Source organism: Nycticebus coucang, chromosome 20, assembly GCF_027406575.1.
Source record: "Nycticebus coucang isolate mNycCou1 chromosome 20, mNycCou1.pri, whole genome shotgun sequence".
Lineage (NCBI taxonomy): Eukaryota > Metazoa > Chordata > Mammalia > Primates > Lorisidae > Nycticebus > Nycticebus coucang.
The window spans coordinates 40,815,187-40,831,131 of NC_069799.1; the positions used below are offsets into that span (position 1 = coordinate 40,815,187).

General features: G+C 44.5%; 1 protein-coding gene across 21 annotated transcripts in view; it reads right to left on the reverse strand.

The window, feature by feature from the left end:
• The window catches only part of CREM (cAMP responsive element modulator), a 96,089-nt gene extending 84,218 nt beyond the window's left edge, over positions 1 to 11,871 (reverse strand). For 18 of the 21 annotated variants that reach the window (XM_053572440.1, XM_053572423.1, XM_053572422.1 and 15 more), the window contains exon 1: positions 11,489 to 11,871. The gene's annotated coding sequence lies outside the window, so the exon portion shown is untranslated. The remainder of the gene's footprint in view (positions 1 to 11,488) is intronic. The other 3 variants (XM_053572435.1, XM_053572427.1, XM_053572439.1) reach the window with 2 other exon arrangements.
• Between the last annotated feature and the right edge of the window lie 4,074 nt (positions 11,872 to 15,945).

Here is a 15,945-nt window from a genome sequence, read left to right on the forward strand (position 1 = left end):
GCTACCCACAACACGAGCAAAATGCAAGGACAGTGCAATTCCCTGAGATTAAACATTATTCTGTGTTGTATTATGCTAGCATCTTACATAGGGAGATCTTACACGCTTTAAAAACCATATAACCAACAGTGAAGGGACTGTTTGTTTATAAAACAGTGGGGCACTGACACACAGGGGGACGAGCTGCTCTCCAGGAGCCTGCAATCAAAGAGGGGACAGATGTGTAAGCACTGATGCCATCACAGCACCATGTCACAGAAGTAACTGCTTGTTTCTACATTTCTCTTGGAAAGTCGTTTAGTTTCACTTGTTGAACAAGTAATGCGTTCTTATGGTTCAAAGCTTTCAAAGGAGAAAAAGATATTCAGTGAAGTCCAGGAATGGCCACTCACTTCCACTTCCCAGAGGGAACCAACACCGCGGAAAGCACCCGCTTCCTGCCGCCAGGGCCACAAGACCACAAATGAAGACAGCCCACCTCATACCAGAATGACAAGATAACTCGCTCCTGACTCGGGACCATCAGGGAACCATTTCCTTCCAACTGTTCTCTGAAGAAGTCTTCAGTGACTGACTGCCAGACCTTTTAGTCCCCAACTTCCTTAACATCCCTACATTTCCTGCTCCCCGTGAAAATTCTGTTCTCCCTGAATTATTCACCATCACTTTCATGCTTTTCTTTCAAATATCCAGCCCTTTGTTCCGTCTTTGGCCCACACTTTAATAAAACGATTGGTATTGGGAGGCGCCTGTGGCTCAAGGGAGTGGGGTGCCGGCCCCACTTGCCGGAGGTGGCGGGTTCAGGCCCCGGTCAAACACTGCAAAAAAATAAAATAAAAATAAAATAATAAAAATTCTAAAAAAAAAAAAGATTGGTATTCCCCAGGTCACAACAACCTCCTCCACACATTCTCCCTGGGCTACTTCATCCTTATTGGATGAGTCTCAAATTTTGTCTCCAGCCTAAACTTCTCCCTGAGCTCTAAACCTGTACATACATATCAACCTGTTAGAGATTTCTGAATGGTCTGCTCACAGATCCTCGAATCCACAATGCTCAAAGCTAGACTAAACTAAAGCCCCTTGCTTTGCAGCTCTCCACTTGCTGTACTGATCTCAGGGACTGACATCACCACTGACTCAGCCACCCCATCTGGGTGGAGAGGGTGACTCCTCAGCCTTCATTCCTCAGAGTCAACAATGTGGTCTAATAATAATAGTATCGTGGTGCATCTGAGGCTAAGCTGGGTGCAAACTTGAGTTCTACCACTCACTAGCTGTGTGATCTCAATGATTTAATTTCTCCAAGCATTCTTTCCTGATGATGGAGGTGACACTGATCGTGTTGTGAGGATGAAGAATAGTAATGAATGCAAAAACTACCTGTGCTTGGAATACAGGCTGGGAACATTGGCTTACTCAGCCCCAACAATTCTACCTCCTAAATATCTCCTGATTCTGCTCCATTTTCTCCATCCTCACTGTCACGTGGTTCTGAGTCTGTCATCTCTTGACACAAAGCAGTAATAATCTCTCCTTATAATTACTTTACCTCGCTCAAATATCATCTCAACCTCTTATAATCCACTCTGTTAAACTAGAACACTCTGTGTGAAATGGAAATCCAAACATGTTATTTCCTCAATTAGAATCCTCTCATGGTTCCCCTTGCTTTAAGGATAAATATCTTAAGTTCTAAGTATTCTAATTCAAGGTACTTGGTAGAGGCTTAATAGTTTGTAATAAAAGCATTCAGATTTTAAGGTATGCCCTTTCTTTCTATCATATCAATATCCCAGGTTTAAAATTACATTCTGTGGACTCAAATGCTCTCTATATTATTGATCTCATCCTCAATCAGGTTTAATGGGTAGCCAAGGGCTGAATCTAGCACGCCCACCACCCCCCCCCCCCACAAACACCTGAATGGTTAAGAGCTCGAACTCTTTTTTTTTTTTTTTGAGACAGAATCTCACTTGGTCACCCTTGATAGAATGACATGGCGTCATAGCTCACAGCAACCTCAAACTCGAGGGCTCAAGTGAATCTCTGCCTCAGCCCCCCCAACAGCTGGGACTACAGGCATCCATCACAATGCTCGGCTACTTTTTAGAGACGGGGGTCTCGCTCTGGCTCATGTTGGTCTTGAACCTATGAGCTCAGGCAATTCACCTGCTTTGGCCTCCCAAGTGCTGGGATTACAGGCGTGAGTCCAGCCCTAAACATCTTTATTATGTTCTTATGATGGGCTTAATACACTATGAAAATATTCCCTTTAACCTAAAAAATAGCCCTTGAATTCATTATTGTGTTTCATGGTACAGTCTCTGGTTATATCTTCTTATACCTAAATTAACAAAGGATACTGATATAATCCCCTGTATACCACCAATTTTCTATAAAAATAATTAAAAGTACCAACTGCCAAGGGACTCTTTTTTTTTTTTTTCTTTTTTTTTAAGAGATAGTCTTACTTCGTCACCCTTGGTAGAGTGCCGTGATTACAGCTCACAGTAACCTCCAGCTCCTGGGCTTAGGCGATTCTCTTGCCTCAGCCTCCCAAGTAGGGGACTACAAGCGCCCACCACAATGCCCGGCTATTTTTTTTGTTGTTGTTGTTGCAGTTTAGTCAGGGTCAGGTTTGAACCCGCCACCCTCGGTAAATGAGGCCGGCGCCCTACTCACTGAGCCACGGGTGCCGCCCTGCCAAGGGACTCTTAAGCTTTATCTTTTAGAGCAGAAAGGCACATTTTAGACTAGTTTATTATAGGAAATAATAGCTTATATTAAGAAAGAGCTCCAAAATTATTTTGGATATAAATTTCTGTGTCGTATTTGGATACTAACAACAACTTTCAAGCATAGATCAGGTCTGATTACAAAAATAACATTTGGCATTCACCTTACTTTTCACCAGTCTGTTGCTCTAGTCACCCTCTGGTATAACGGTTGTGATTAATTTCACTGCTATCTGCATCATTCAGTATATAGCTCTATAGGGATGATATTTAAAAGATTACGCTATTATAGAGGACATTTAGGAGACAGATGGTGCAATTTGATTATGGACTTATATTAAAAGATAATAAAGCACATGTTGCAAAATGCTAATATAAAAATAAGTCAATAAGATGTACTCATTAGAGAAGGATAGTATAAAATTTACACTTACTTTGTCATTAAGATTCTTTTAAAAAATAAAAAATAGGGCAGCACCTGTGGCTCAGTGGGTAGGGCACCAGCCCCATATACCAAGGGTTGGGGGAGTTCAAACCCACCCTAGCCGAACTGCAACAAAAAAATAGCCAGGAGTTGTAGCAGGCAACTGTAGTCCCAGCTACTTGGGAGGCTGAGGCAAGAGAATCGCTTAAGATCAAGAGTACGAGGTTGCTGCAAGCTGTGACGCCACGGCACTCTACCAAGGGCAACATAGTGAGAGTGTCTCAAAAATAAAAAAATAAATAAAAATAAAAAATAAGTTTACAGCTAGAAAATTTGAACATGTCCTCTGCTGTGGTTAATTACATAAACATTTTAACGTAACTTTCTGGAAAAAATAGGCATACTCCTTAGCTAAGAATTGAACTTCTTGGGTAACTTCGCTAAAATATAAAAGCTTACTTAACCAATTTCCAGCTCACCAACCAACTTTCCATTTTAATCTATATTCTCCACTCATTCTGTGAAACCTACAGTTTAGCTAACGCCCACCCAAGTTCTCTAGGATACCCAAGGGCTCTGTCTCTACCAACAGGATGTATGCTTACCAAAAGTTAGTTGTGTTTATCACTAACCCAGATTATGCCAACCATACGAGTTGCCAATTGAGGATTCTGCTAAATAGTATATTAGATGAAATGATTGAGTAGATTAAATATAAAAAGAGCCGTTCCTCTGAAAACTAAGTTGAATGCTTTAGAAAGACAACAAAGGCAACTGTTTTTTCTTTAAAAAAAAATCCTTCCTTATTACTAGATATTACAGTTGGAGAGAACTACAAAATGTAAGAGAAATATCAGAAAAATAAAGATTTCCTCACGAGACACTTGCAATACAATCTAAGTTTTTGCTCCACTTTCAGAAAGTCAAAAATAGAAACTGCAAGAAAGACTCTTAAAAAAAAAAGAAAGAAAAGAAAAAGAAAACAGTTCAAAACACTGCCATGAGCACAGCCAAAATGAAAAGGAAAGAATGTGGAATAAAAGGCACTGCACCTCTCAGGGAAGCAGGAAAAGGAAGCGAACACAGGAAAGTACCATCTGTCTCTGCGAGGAAGCAAAGTTTTACTTCTTTGGGAAAGTGCATTTTCATTGGTTAAGTGTAATTTAAGCAACAACAGCAATTAAGGTTTGATAAAGGCGGGCTACCAAGCTCATACGGTAAAGCTGGTGCTTCTCAAGCAAGCTGATTAAAATGCTGGGAGGAGGTGAGCCTCGTTAAAAAGGCAGCAATTCCAAAGTCACATATCTGAGATGGATAGGGATGAGCCTAGGGTTATTATGCATTTCTGGTGAAGGAGAGGAGCACAGAAAAAACAAGTAAGATGGCAGTAACAGGAAATTATACTATTAAAGTCTTCCGTCTAGGCTTTGTGAAGCAAAGTTACAATGACTTTCAAATAACAATCTTTACACTTTTATGTAAAACTAGAAGTAGCCAGGAGGAATAATTATGAACAAATATTTCAAACACTTGTAAATATTGTTTTTAATGTTCAAACATGACTTATATATAAAATCAGGAGGCTCTCCAAATTGCTTGAGATACTTATTATTATTATATTTAAGAAATCTTCACTCTTCACGCAAATTACCAAAGGATGAGCTAGTCAAGCATCTCTTTTTTTTTTTTTTTTTTTCAATTCATTTCCCACCTGCTGCCTGCTTTTGGCTATTTGCAGAATCAGCCTGTGAGAAGGAAATGAAATATTAAATTCAAATAATTGTGGCCTATTTCCATCCTTTCAACACCATCCCCACCCTCACAACCACTTGATGAATGAAAACTAAATCGTAAAATTTGGGGGTGGGGGGGAGCTCATCCCTATCAGTCTCAGATAGAGACTGACTAGATTTGCTGTAAAGTTTTTCCTTTCAATGGCAAGCTTCTTTACTATACACAAAGTACGTTTCAAAACACATTAACTGTAAGTGGGTTAACTACTAGTTAGTAAATCTGAGAAAGCAGATTAAGACACTTGAATTCATTAAAGTTCAGAGAAAAGAACTGCAATATTATTTTACTTACCTTAGATTGGTCCTATTTTATGAATCTGAACAAAACTGGTATCTAAGTTTGGAAGCATGCTTAATTAAACTTAACTCCTCTAGTAATTTTAAGAGGAATACAAGCATTCTAACCATCCATACATGATAACATGGGTCTTTGTGAATGATATAGTTACCCCAATTCCAGAGATGGAAGTGTTCATCACAATTAGTGCTAGGATATAAATTCCACTTCAAAACATTTCTAAGCAAAAAAATAAAAGGAAAAAATGCGTGTTTTTTTTTGTGCTATCAATGAAAAATTTTGAGCTTGAGATTATGAACAACCGTGTCTCACATTTAATCATTTTGAGTTAGGATGACTTAATTTTAAGTTTTCTATGTTAAAAAAAAAAAAAAGAAAGGGCAGTGTCTGTGGCTCAGTGAGTAGGGCACGGGCCCCATATACAAAGGGTGGAAGGTTCAAACCCAGCCACAGCCAGGCGTTGTGGCGGGCGCCTGTGGTCCCAGCTACTCGGGAAGCTGAAGCAAGAGAATCGCCTAAGCCCAAGAGCTAGAGGTTGCTGTGAGCTGTGACACCATGGCACTCTCCCAAGGGTGACAAAGTGAGACACTGTCTCTTTAAAAAAAAAAAAAAAGACTGGCTGGGTATAGTGGTTCACACCTGTAATCCTAGTACTCAGGGAGGCTGAGGCAGGCAGTCTTTTTGAGCTCAGGAGTTCAAGACCAGCCTGAGCATGAGTGAGAACCAATCTCCACTAAAAGTAGAAAAACTGAGGGCTGGACAGGGTGAGTTACATCTGTAGTCCTAACATCTTGGGAGGCTGACATGGATAGATTGCTTGAATTCAGGAGTTTGAGACCAATCTGAACAAGATCGAAACCCTGTCTCTACTAAAAACAGAAAAATTACCCGGGTATTGTGGCGGATGCCTGTAGTTCCAGCTAATTGGGAGGGTGAGGCAAGAGGATCACTTGAACCCAGGGAATTTGAGGTTGCTGTATGCTATAACTCCGTGGCACTCTGGCCTGGGGCAACAGAGTGAAACTCTGTCTCAAAAGAAAAACTGAGGCAAGAAGATCTCTTGAGCCCAAGAATTTGAGGTTGCTGTGAGCTACGATGACCCCTTAGCAGCACTCTACCCAGGGTGACAGAGTGAAGCTCTATCTCAAAACATTAATTAAAAAGCTTTACTAAGATAAAGGAACAGTTAATTTTGTGAAACCCTCAAGTAAAATGTTAGAATGATATTAACCCCACTCTTAAATTTTTACACTTTAAAATTTTTATTCTGGGTAGGGCGCAGTGGCTCAGGCCTATAATCTGAGCACTCTAGGAGGCCTAGGCGGGTAGATTGCCTGAGCTCACAAGTACAACATCAGCCTGAGCCAGACCACATCTCTAAAAATAGCCAGGGGTCGTGGTGGTGCTTGTAGTCCCAACTACTCAGGAGGCTAAGGCAAGAGAATCCCTTGAGCCCAAGAGTCAAACTACCATGAGCCATAGCACTCTACTGAGGGCAACAAAGTGAGACTCTGTCTCAAAAATAAATAAACAAAATAAAATTTTTATTCTGAAATTTAACTGACCTAGTTATACCACTGTTTATAAAACATGCACGAAGGGCAGTGCCTGTGGCTCAGTGGGCGGGGTGCCAGCCCCATATGCTGAGGGTGGTGGGTTCAGCCCCAGCAAACTGCAACAACAACAACAAAAATAGCTGGGCATTGTGGCGGGTGCCTGTAGTCCCAGCTACTCAGGAGGCTGAAGCAAGAGAATCACCTAAGCCCAGGAGTTGGAGGTTGCTGTGAGCTGTGTGATGCCACGGCACTTTACCGAGGGCGATAAAGTGAGATTCTGTCTCTACAAAAAAAAAAAAAAAAATGCATGAAGATGCTTCCCATTTGGGGATAACTGGGGGTTTCAAAAGAGTCTGGTAAGGAAGTCACCAGTAAGGTTTTCTTAGAGGCAGGCATCCTTCCTTAACAATGTAACTCCATAGCCTATCTATTTCCTCTGCTTATAAAACTTTTTTCACATACAGGCAGTTCTGGGTTACAGATGAGATAGGTTCTGTAGACTTATTCTTTTTTTTTTGGCGGTTTTTGGCCAGGGCTGTGTTTGAACCCACCACTCCCGGTATATGCGGCTGGCGCCCTACTCCTTGAGCCAGGGGTGCCGCCCTGTAGGTTTATTCTTATGCTGAATTTGTATGTAAGTTGGATAATAGCCAGATTGTGAGTCACACATCAGTCAGATGTTTGTAACTCGGGGACTGCCTGTATACCTTGCCTGTAATTTCCAGTAAGACTCCTAGGAAGGCCAGTCACCAGATGTACAAATAGATATTTTATGTTATAAACCTTGGTATAACTACAGTCATATGTCGCCTAATGATGGGGATACGTTCTGAGAAATACCTCATAGGCGATTTCATCCATGTTCGAACATCAGAGTGTGCACTTTCACATGTGGGACAGTCTACTACACACCTACAACATGTACTGAATACTATCGGCAACTAGAACACAGTGGTCTTTGCATATCTAAACATAGCAACAGTAATGCATTGCCCTATGACATTACGATGGCTAGAATGACACTAAGCTATAGGAATTTTCCAGCTCCACTGTATCTCACGGGACCACCACCATGCATTTGGCCTGTCATTGACTAAAACATTGTATGGTGCATGACTGTATACCAATAAGGTTTACGGTGTTTTCATGAGTATTATTAAGTATTATTATTCTCTCTTCTTCCCTATTGGATATTATATCGTCCCAGAAAATGAAAACCCATGAGTAGGCCAGGCGCAGTAGCTCACGCCTGTAATCCCAGCACTTCCCTCGGGAAGCCGAGGCAGGTGGACTGCCTGAGCATACAGGTTCGACATCAGCCTGAACCAGAGAGAAACCCCATCTCTAAAAACAGCCCGGTGTTGTGGCAGGTGCCTGTAGTCCCAGCTACTGGAGAGAGGCAAGAGAATCACTTAAGCTCAAGAGTTTGAGGTTGCTGTGAGCTGCCACAGTACTCTACCAAGAGCGACATAATGAGACCCTGTCTCAAAAGAAAAAAGAAAAAAAGATAATCCATGAGTAAAAAAAGCATTTACATTTTTTTGTGTGACAGTCTCAAGCTGTCACACTGAGTGCCGTGACATCATAGCTCACAGCAACCTCCAACTCTTGGGCTCAAGCGATTCTCCGCCTCCCAAGTAGCTGGGATTACAGGCGCCTGCCACAACGCCTGGCTATTTTTTTGGTTGCAGCCATCGTTGTTTGGCAGGCCCAGGCTGGATTCAAACACGCCAGCTCAGGTGTATGTGGCTGGCGCCTTAGCCACTTGAGGCACAGGCACGGAGAACCACCATTTACTCTTAAGGACAGCGCTCTTCATTGTGCAGTTCCTATGGAAAAAAGTTTTTTAAATACCTATGTATTCTTTAATTCTAGCACCATGGGAGGCCAAGGCAGGTGGATTGCCTGAGCTTAGGAGTTTGAGACAGCTCTTGAGCAAGAGCAAGACCCCTGTCTCTAAAAAATAGCTGGGCATTGTGGTGGGTGCCTATAGTTCCAGCTACTGGGAAGGCTGAGGCAAGAGGATCAGTTGAGTCCAAGAGTTTGAGGTTGCTGTGAACTATGTCACCACAACACTTCACCAAGGGAAACAAAAATGAGACTGTCTCCAAAAAAAATGAAAATAAAATGTTTGTTTCTATCTTATGTGCAATGGGTGAGATACATTTTTTCCTGAAATCTGTGTTTTTAAATTCCCGTACTGATATTAAAAGGATATTCAATGTACAACAATTATTTCCAAAGTTGACTTTTATTTATGGAATCCATTAATTTAAATAAGTAGAAACAACAAAATTCAGATATTTCAGGGAGTTATTTCCTTATTGACCAATATACACCATCAAAATATTAATGGTTCTGGCCCAAAGCAGTGGCTCACACCTCTAATTCCAGCACTCAGGGCCGAGGTGGGTGAATTGCTTCATCTTAGGAATTAGAGACCACCTGAGCAAGAGTAAGACCTCATCTCTACTATAAAAAGGAAAAATTAGCCAGGCGTGGTGGCACTTGCCTATAGTCCCAGCTACTCAGGAGGCTGAGGCAAGAGGATCATTTAAGCCCAAGAGTTTGAGGTTGCTGTGAGCTATGACGCCATGGCAGTCTAAACAGAGCGACAGAGTGGTGTGATGCTGTCTCAAAAAGAAAAAAAAATTAATGGTTCTAAAACTGCTCTAAAAAATACTCTCCCAGTCTTTCAGCCATCCAAAGTGTTTGGGCTGTTCAGTTTTATTTTAAGAAATGTATCTAAATGGAACAAGATATTTGAAAGCTTTCCAACAGACTCACTTTCACAATAAACCTGGCTCAATTTTCTATCCCAATACTTACATGTGGAGAATATCAACTTGGGAGAAACAGGTTCAGAGATATGTCTATATTGGTTAAGATTGTCAGGATTCCTTATTCATGTTACCAATGTTAAACTCTTCCTTACTTTTCATGAAACAGTCATAATTCAAAACAAGACTTCATATTTTAATCATGCAGTGACTCACCTCATAGGAAACTAGAATATCATGTATTACCTATGGCGTCCGCAATTTGTTAAAAATTCATCCAGAAATAAATTGCATTAATTTTCAGGCACCATACAAAAACAAAAAGACTAAAAAGCTTCTCTGTGTTTATACAGTCAATAAAAATTTATTCATATACTCTTACCACAAAATGTACACAAAACAGTGTAATTACAACTTCACACTCACCAACATGATTGCATATCCACCACTAAGTAACTGGGAAAGCACTTGTTAACAGTGATCTATTTACAGACCGTCCAAAACTGTGTTAATTATCAACACTTCATACTGACAATGTTTTAGTGTTTACTCATCTGGGATCAAAACCATTTCAACCTATCTTTAAGTTGTGTTTAATCTATAAGGAGTTCTTTATAGTGTTAATGCTTAGCGTTTATTGGCCAAAACATAGTGTTTTCAATTTGCCTTCCTTTGGAAAAAACAAATTTCGGGTTCAAAGGCATAAAGACTACCATGGCTTATGAAGGGAAACAAGTTTGTTATACAAAAAGTGGAACCAAACTAGGAGAAAAATGTGGCACCCAATGGAGAAAACAAACCCCCCCCCAAAAAAAAACCAGAGACGGTGAATTATTAATACAACCTGCAATGCAATGTTCATACTAGACCTCCTCACTGTGCATCTAGGTTTTTGATTCAAGGAAAGGTGGCTGCACTCCCCTCCGCCGGGCAAATTAAGGAAGAAACTTAGTCACCTAGGCAAACCGCACCGTTAAAAGGGGCTCTTTCGATCTTAGTGTGACTTTCAGCCTGGTCCAGTATCTCATAATTTCTGAAAATGTGATGACAAACTGATAATACCGATAGCTGCTTTACTGAGCAGAGTGCAGCAAACGCTTAAGTGATTTCAAACGTAGGGATCTGATACACAAGTAACAGGCAACCGGGTACAGAACTATGTTAAATAATGTGTTTATTCCCAATTCGACAGGTTCTGGAAACATCAAGAGATGACTCGAGAAAGGCAAAACATGAAAAGTAAACAGTAAGAGAAACCGCAGTTCCTATCAGGCGTCACGGATTTGTTTCTTCTTCGCAGCCATATAAAAGTCTTTGCACGCTAGCTCACCAGATCTATCGTGTCTGGGGACTAAAATGACTCAACAGCGATGGCCCTCCAACTCCCGCTTCGGACAAACAGGGTTGCGTACTTCTATCTAAACTGTGCGCATAAAACTGGGGCAGAGGCGCTATCAGTCGTCGGCTGCAGTAAATAACACCAAGGTCCCTCCTCACTTCTGGTTTTCCTTTTTCTTTTCAAGGAGTTAGGACCGCGCTCGTCAGGGCAGGAGGGCTTTTGCGGGCAAGGCTTTTCCAACGCGCACCAAGTTCAAAGGGAGGCAGGGAAGGTCTAGGGGACGCAGAGCCAGCCCAGCCCTCAGGGGCTACGGACGGACGAGGTGAGCAGCCACCGCTGCCCGGCTTGAGGCCCAGGGGCTGGCGGCGGCCTCGGGGGGCGGCGGGCGCTGGTCTGGGGCGGGCCGCGTCCGGGGACCGTCGCCCTCCCGGCCCCGGAGCCCGCCGCCCCCGGCCCCAGCCCAGCCCGCTCCCCCGGCTCCGCTCCGCCTCCTGCCTCCGCCTTCCGCGTCGCGTCGCCAGCTCTTAGGTCTCTGGGTCCGGGGCCGGCGCGCCACTTACCCGCCGCGATGGCGTTTACGTAGCGGACCTCGTCACTGATTACGGACGGGAGGAGGTGGAGACCGCCAGCCCGGCCGCCGCTTACCAGCGGCGCCGCCGCCCAGCAACCCCGCGCCGGCGGCGGCCCCACGTCGTCCCCACGTCAGCTCTGATGCGGCAGCCGCGGCCTCCCAGCCGAGCCCGGACCAAAAGTAGAACAGCCGCCTACGGAACCGCGTCCTCGCTCCCTGCCCTCCCCTCCCCCACGCGGCGACGGCCTCCGGGGGGGACGCCCAGCGGAAAAAATCCAAGCTCGAACTCCGCCCCCTGCCGGCCGCCGGCGGGAGTGCGGTGCTGACAATCCAACAATTAAATGGAACGGGAGGAGGGGGGAGCGGGGCACCGCGGAGGTGAGAAGGGGGGCAGGGGGCGGGGCCTACGGGAGGAACTTGCCTAGGGGGCGGGGCGGAAACCCCCGGTCGGGGGCGGGACTACAAACCGGAAGTTGCCCATACCCCGCCCGGTTGCGGACTCGGGTAACGGCTCTAGTCGGACCTCCGAGTCACGAGGTCACGACCTCCCCCGGCGGCTCGCTGGGGCGCCACAACCACAAGCTGAGGCCCGCGAGCATTGCGGCTCGGACCCAGCGGGGGTCACATTCTGGGATCGCGGGGCCTGTCGAAGGGTCTCAGGAGCGTCCCACCCCCCAGGCCGTGCCCGGGCCGCCGTCCTGCGAGACGCCCCCGGGCCGGGGGTGCCCTTGCGGACCTGCGGTTCGGGGCCTGCGGCCGCCTCCAGTACCACTGTCCGCGTCGGCATCGCGGAGTGGCGGCGGCAGTGCCCGCGCAGAGACGGGAAGATGGGGAGCAGCAGGAACCCGGCCTTCAAAGCTGGAAACCGTGGGCTCCCAGGTCACCCATTTATGCATAAACATGTTAAGCCAGCGTAAGGCAGCTCAAAAAGCAGAGCTTTTAGTCCGAAAATTAGCTGCTCTACATTTCAGGGGAAAAACGATTCCAGAGTACTAAAACACAACCTTAGGGTAGTCAGGAATGTGTCACTCTGGAAGCCACCGTTTTCCAAGGCTACTACTTGAAAAGTTAATGAGAAAAAAATAAAGGCATATATATCGTCGTAGCGCATGTGGACAAGGGATGCTTTGTGAAATATTCAAATCGCTGTAGAGTGAGAAAACCCTGAACTCTTCAGTGCTAGCTTTTGGCCAACACAAACTACTTCCATTTGCTTTAGGTACTAGCAGAGGTATGAGAATAAAAACAGGGTTAAGTTCACTTCCTTCTTTGGCCATAGGCAGAATTCTGAATTATCTCTCTCCTCATGTCTCCACCTTTGTGAAATTAGTTTAAGAAGGAACAGTAAGGGCGGCGCCTGTGGCTCAGTGAGTAGGGCGCCGGCCCCATATGCCGAGGGTGGCGGGTTCAAACCCGGCCCCGGCCAAACTGCAACAGAAAAATAGCCCGGTGTTGTGGCGGGCGCCTGTAGTCCCAGCTACTCGGGAGGCTGAGGCAAGAGAATCGCATAAGCCCAAGAGTTAGAGGTTGCTGTGAGCTGTGTGACGCCACGGCACTCTACTCCAGGGCGGTACAGTGAGACTCAAAAAAAAAACCCAAAAAAAAAAAAAAAAAAAAAGAAGGAACAGTAAAAAATAAATTAAAAATTAAAAGAAAGAAAAAGTTGATCCAGTTCTCTGTGTGTGTGTGTGTGTTTAGACAAGTCTGGCGCAAAATATCCATAATAAATACGGTGCATTTTAGCTCAGAAAACAGTCATTAGAAAGAAAGAGAAGAAAATACTGTTTGTTTGTTTGTTTTTAACTTTTTTTTTTGTAGAGACAGAGTTTCACTTTATGGCCCTCGGTAGAGTGCCGTGGCATCACACAGCTCACAGCAACCTCCAACTCCTGGGCCCAAACGATTCTCTTGCCTCAGCCTCCCAAGTAGCTGGGACCCCAGGCGCCCGCCACAACGCTGGGCTATTTTTTGGTTGCAGTTTGGCCGGGGCCGCGTTTGAACCCGCCACCCTCGGTATATGGGGCTGGTGCCCTACCGACTGAGCCACAGGCACCGCCCGAAAATACTGTTTTTAAGCCTTGCAAAATCTGGTGGGTTAAGGTTGACCATGTGCTTAGATGAATAGATTTTTCAGTTACCAAGGACTTAGGGAAATTATGTTAATTCTCCTTTCCAAAACATTGCTCTCTACCTTCTTGTTAATTTTTTTTCTTTTTTTTTTCTCTTCTGATAATTTTTTAGTTTGTTTGAGACAGTCTCACTTTTTTGCCTTCATAGAGTGCTGGTGGCATCATAGTTCACAATAACCTCCAACTCTTGGACTCAAGGGTAAGATCCTCTTGCCTCAGCCTCCAAAGTAGCTGGGACTACAGGCATCCACCACAACACCTGGCTGTTTTTAGAGATGGGGCCTCACTTTTGCTCAGGCTAGTCTCAAACTCCTGAGCTCAAGCAGTCCACCGGCCTGGACCTCCCAGAGTGCTAGGATCAAAGGCGTCAGCCACTGCATCTGGCCCTCTTCTTATTTAACACAGGATACATTTTTTAGGATCTATTAGACAAAGGCCTTGAAATGAAATACTGAGACAGTCAACAAATACTAAGATGTAAATGTCTGCGGAATCCTTGAGAGCTGGGTGAGTGGCATGGAAGACCATTGCTGGGGTAAAGGTACAGCTAGTTTTCAATCACTGCTGTAACAAATAAGCACATGTTTAGTGGGTTAAAACAACACAGATTTATTTTCTCTCAACTCTGTAGGTCAAAAGTCGATGCAGGCCTCCCTGGACTAAAATTGGGTGTAGAGGAGAGTCTGTTTTGTTACATTTTGCAACTTCTAAAAACTACCTACAATTGTTGAACTGTGAGCTTTCCCTCTATCTTCAAGGCTAACAACAGCTGGTTGAGTGCTTCTCTTGCTGCCATCTCTCTGGTTTTCTCTTTTCTGCTTCCCACTTCCACTTGTAAGGACCCTTGTGATTTCACAGGATCCACTCTGATGATCTAGGATAGTTTCCCCATCTCAAAATCAGCTGATTAGCAACCTAAATTCCATCTGCAATTGTAATTTCCCTTTGTCATACAACCTAACATACTCACAGGTGTCAGGAATTAATATATGGACATCTTTGTGTGCCTACCCACAGTGAAAGATTCAAGAAGCTTAAGCTGAAACAAACCACCCACCTCTTGGGATCATCCCTAGGAATTCATCCAAGTATTTGATATAAATGCCAATAACTGATTTTTGTTTGTTTGTTTCTCGTATTTATACCTACTATAAAGATTATACGGGAGTCAGGCATGGTGGCTGATGCCTGTAATCCTAGCACTCTGGAAGCCCGAGGCAGGTGGATAGCCTTAGCACAGGAGTTCAAGACCAGCCTGAGCAATAGCAAGACCCTGTCTCTACTAAAAATAGAAAAACTAGCTGGTGTTGTAGCTGGAGCCTATAGTTCTAGCTACTTGGGAGGCTAAGGCAAGAGTGTTGCAGGAAGACGAGGCCCAATGGACAGAAAGAGCACCCAAACACCATGTTTATAAGAGGAAGGGCTTTTATTTCAGCCAGTGGAACTTATGGCATAGAATTCAAAATGGCCATGGTCTCCAACTGGCTCAGTCTTTCCCTTTTTATCTCCAGTCAAAAAGATCCAGCCTACAGGTACCTTTTCATTGGTCAGTTTGAATCAAGCAGGAGATGCTGTTCCAGCCCCCACAGAACTACAGGATTTCACAGAAGTGGAAATTTCCAGGTTCCAGGAAGTCAAGTCTACAAATTTCCAAGAGCTGTGTCACCATGGAGAGGACACTGCAGGTGTATCCTTGTGGTCTCCTTGAGAAGACCTGTCCTCCTGGACCTCACCTTTCTCAGGTATCCTCTCTCAAGAGGATTGTTGAGCCCAAGAGTTGGAGGTTGCTGTGAGCTATGATGCCACGGCACTCTACCAGAGGCAAGAAAGTGAGACTCTGTCTCAAAAAAAAAAAAAAGAAGAAGAAGGTAGGGCGGCGCCTGTGGCTCAGTCAGTAGGGCGCCGGCCCCATATACCGAGGGTCGCGGGTTCAAGCCCGGCCCCGGCCAAACTGCAACCAAAAAATAGCCGGGCGTTGTGGCGGGCGCCTGTAGTCCCAGCTACTCGGGAGGCTGAGGCAAGAGAATCGCTTGAGCCCAGGAGTTGGAGGTTGCTCTGAGCTGTGTGAGGCCATGGCACTCTACCGAGGGCCATAAAGTGAGACTCTGTCTCTACAAAAAAAAAAAAAAAAAAAAGAAGAAGAAGGTAGCCGTAATCAGTAGTGTCAGATGAGGAAAAGAGCTCAAGGAAAATGAAGAATGGGAAAAAGAGGTGAGACTGAGTGATCAGAAAGGGGAGAGAGATAAAAAATCAAGTGGGAAATAAGAAATGATTGGGTAGTGAGTATGCGTATCTCACCCCCAGTATTAACGCATGT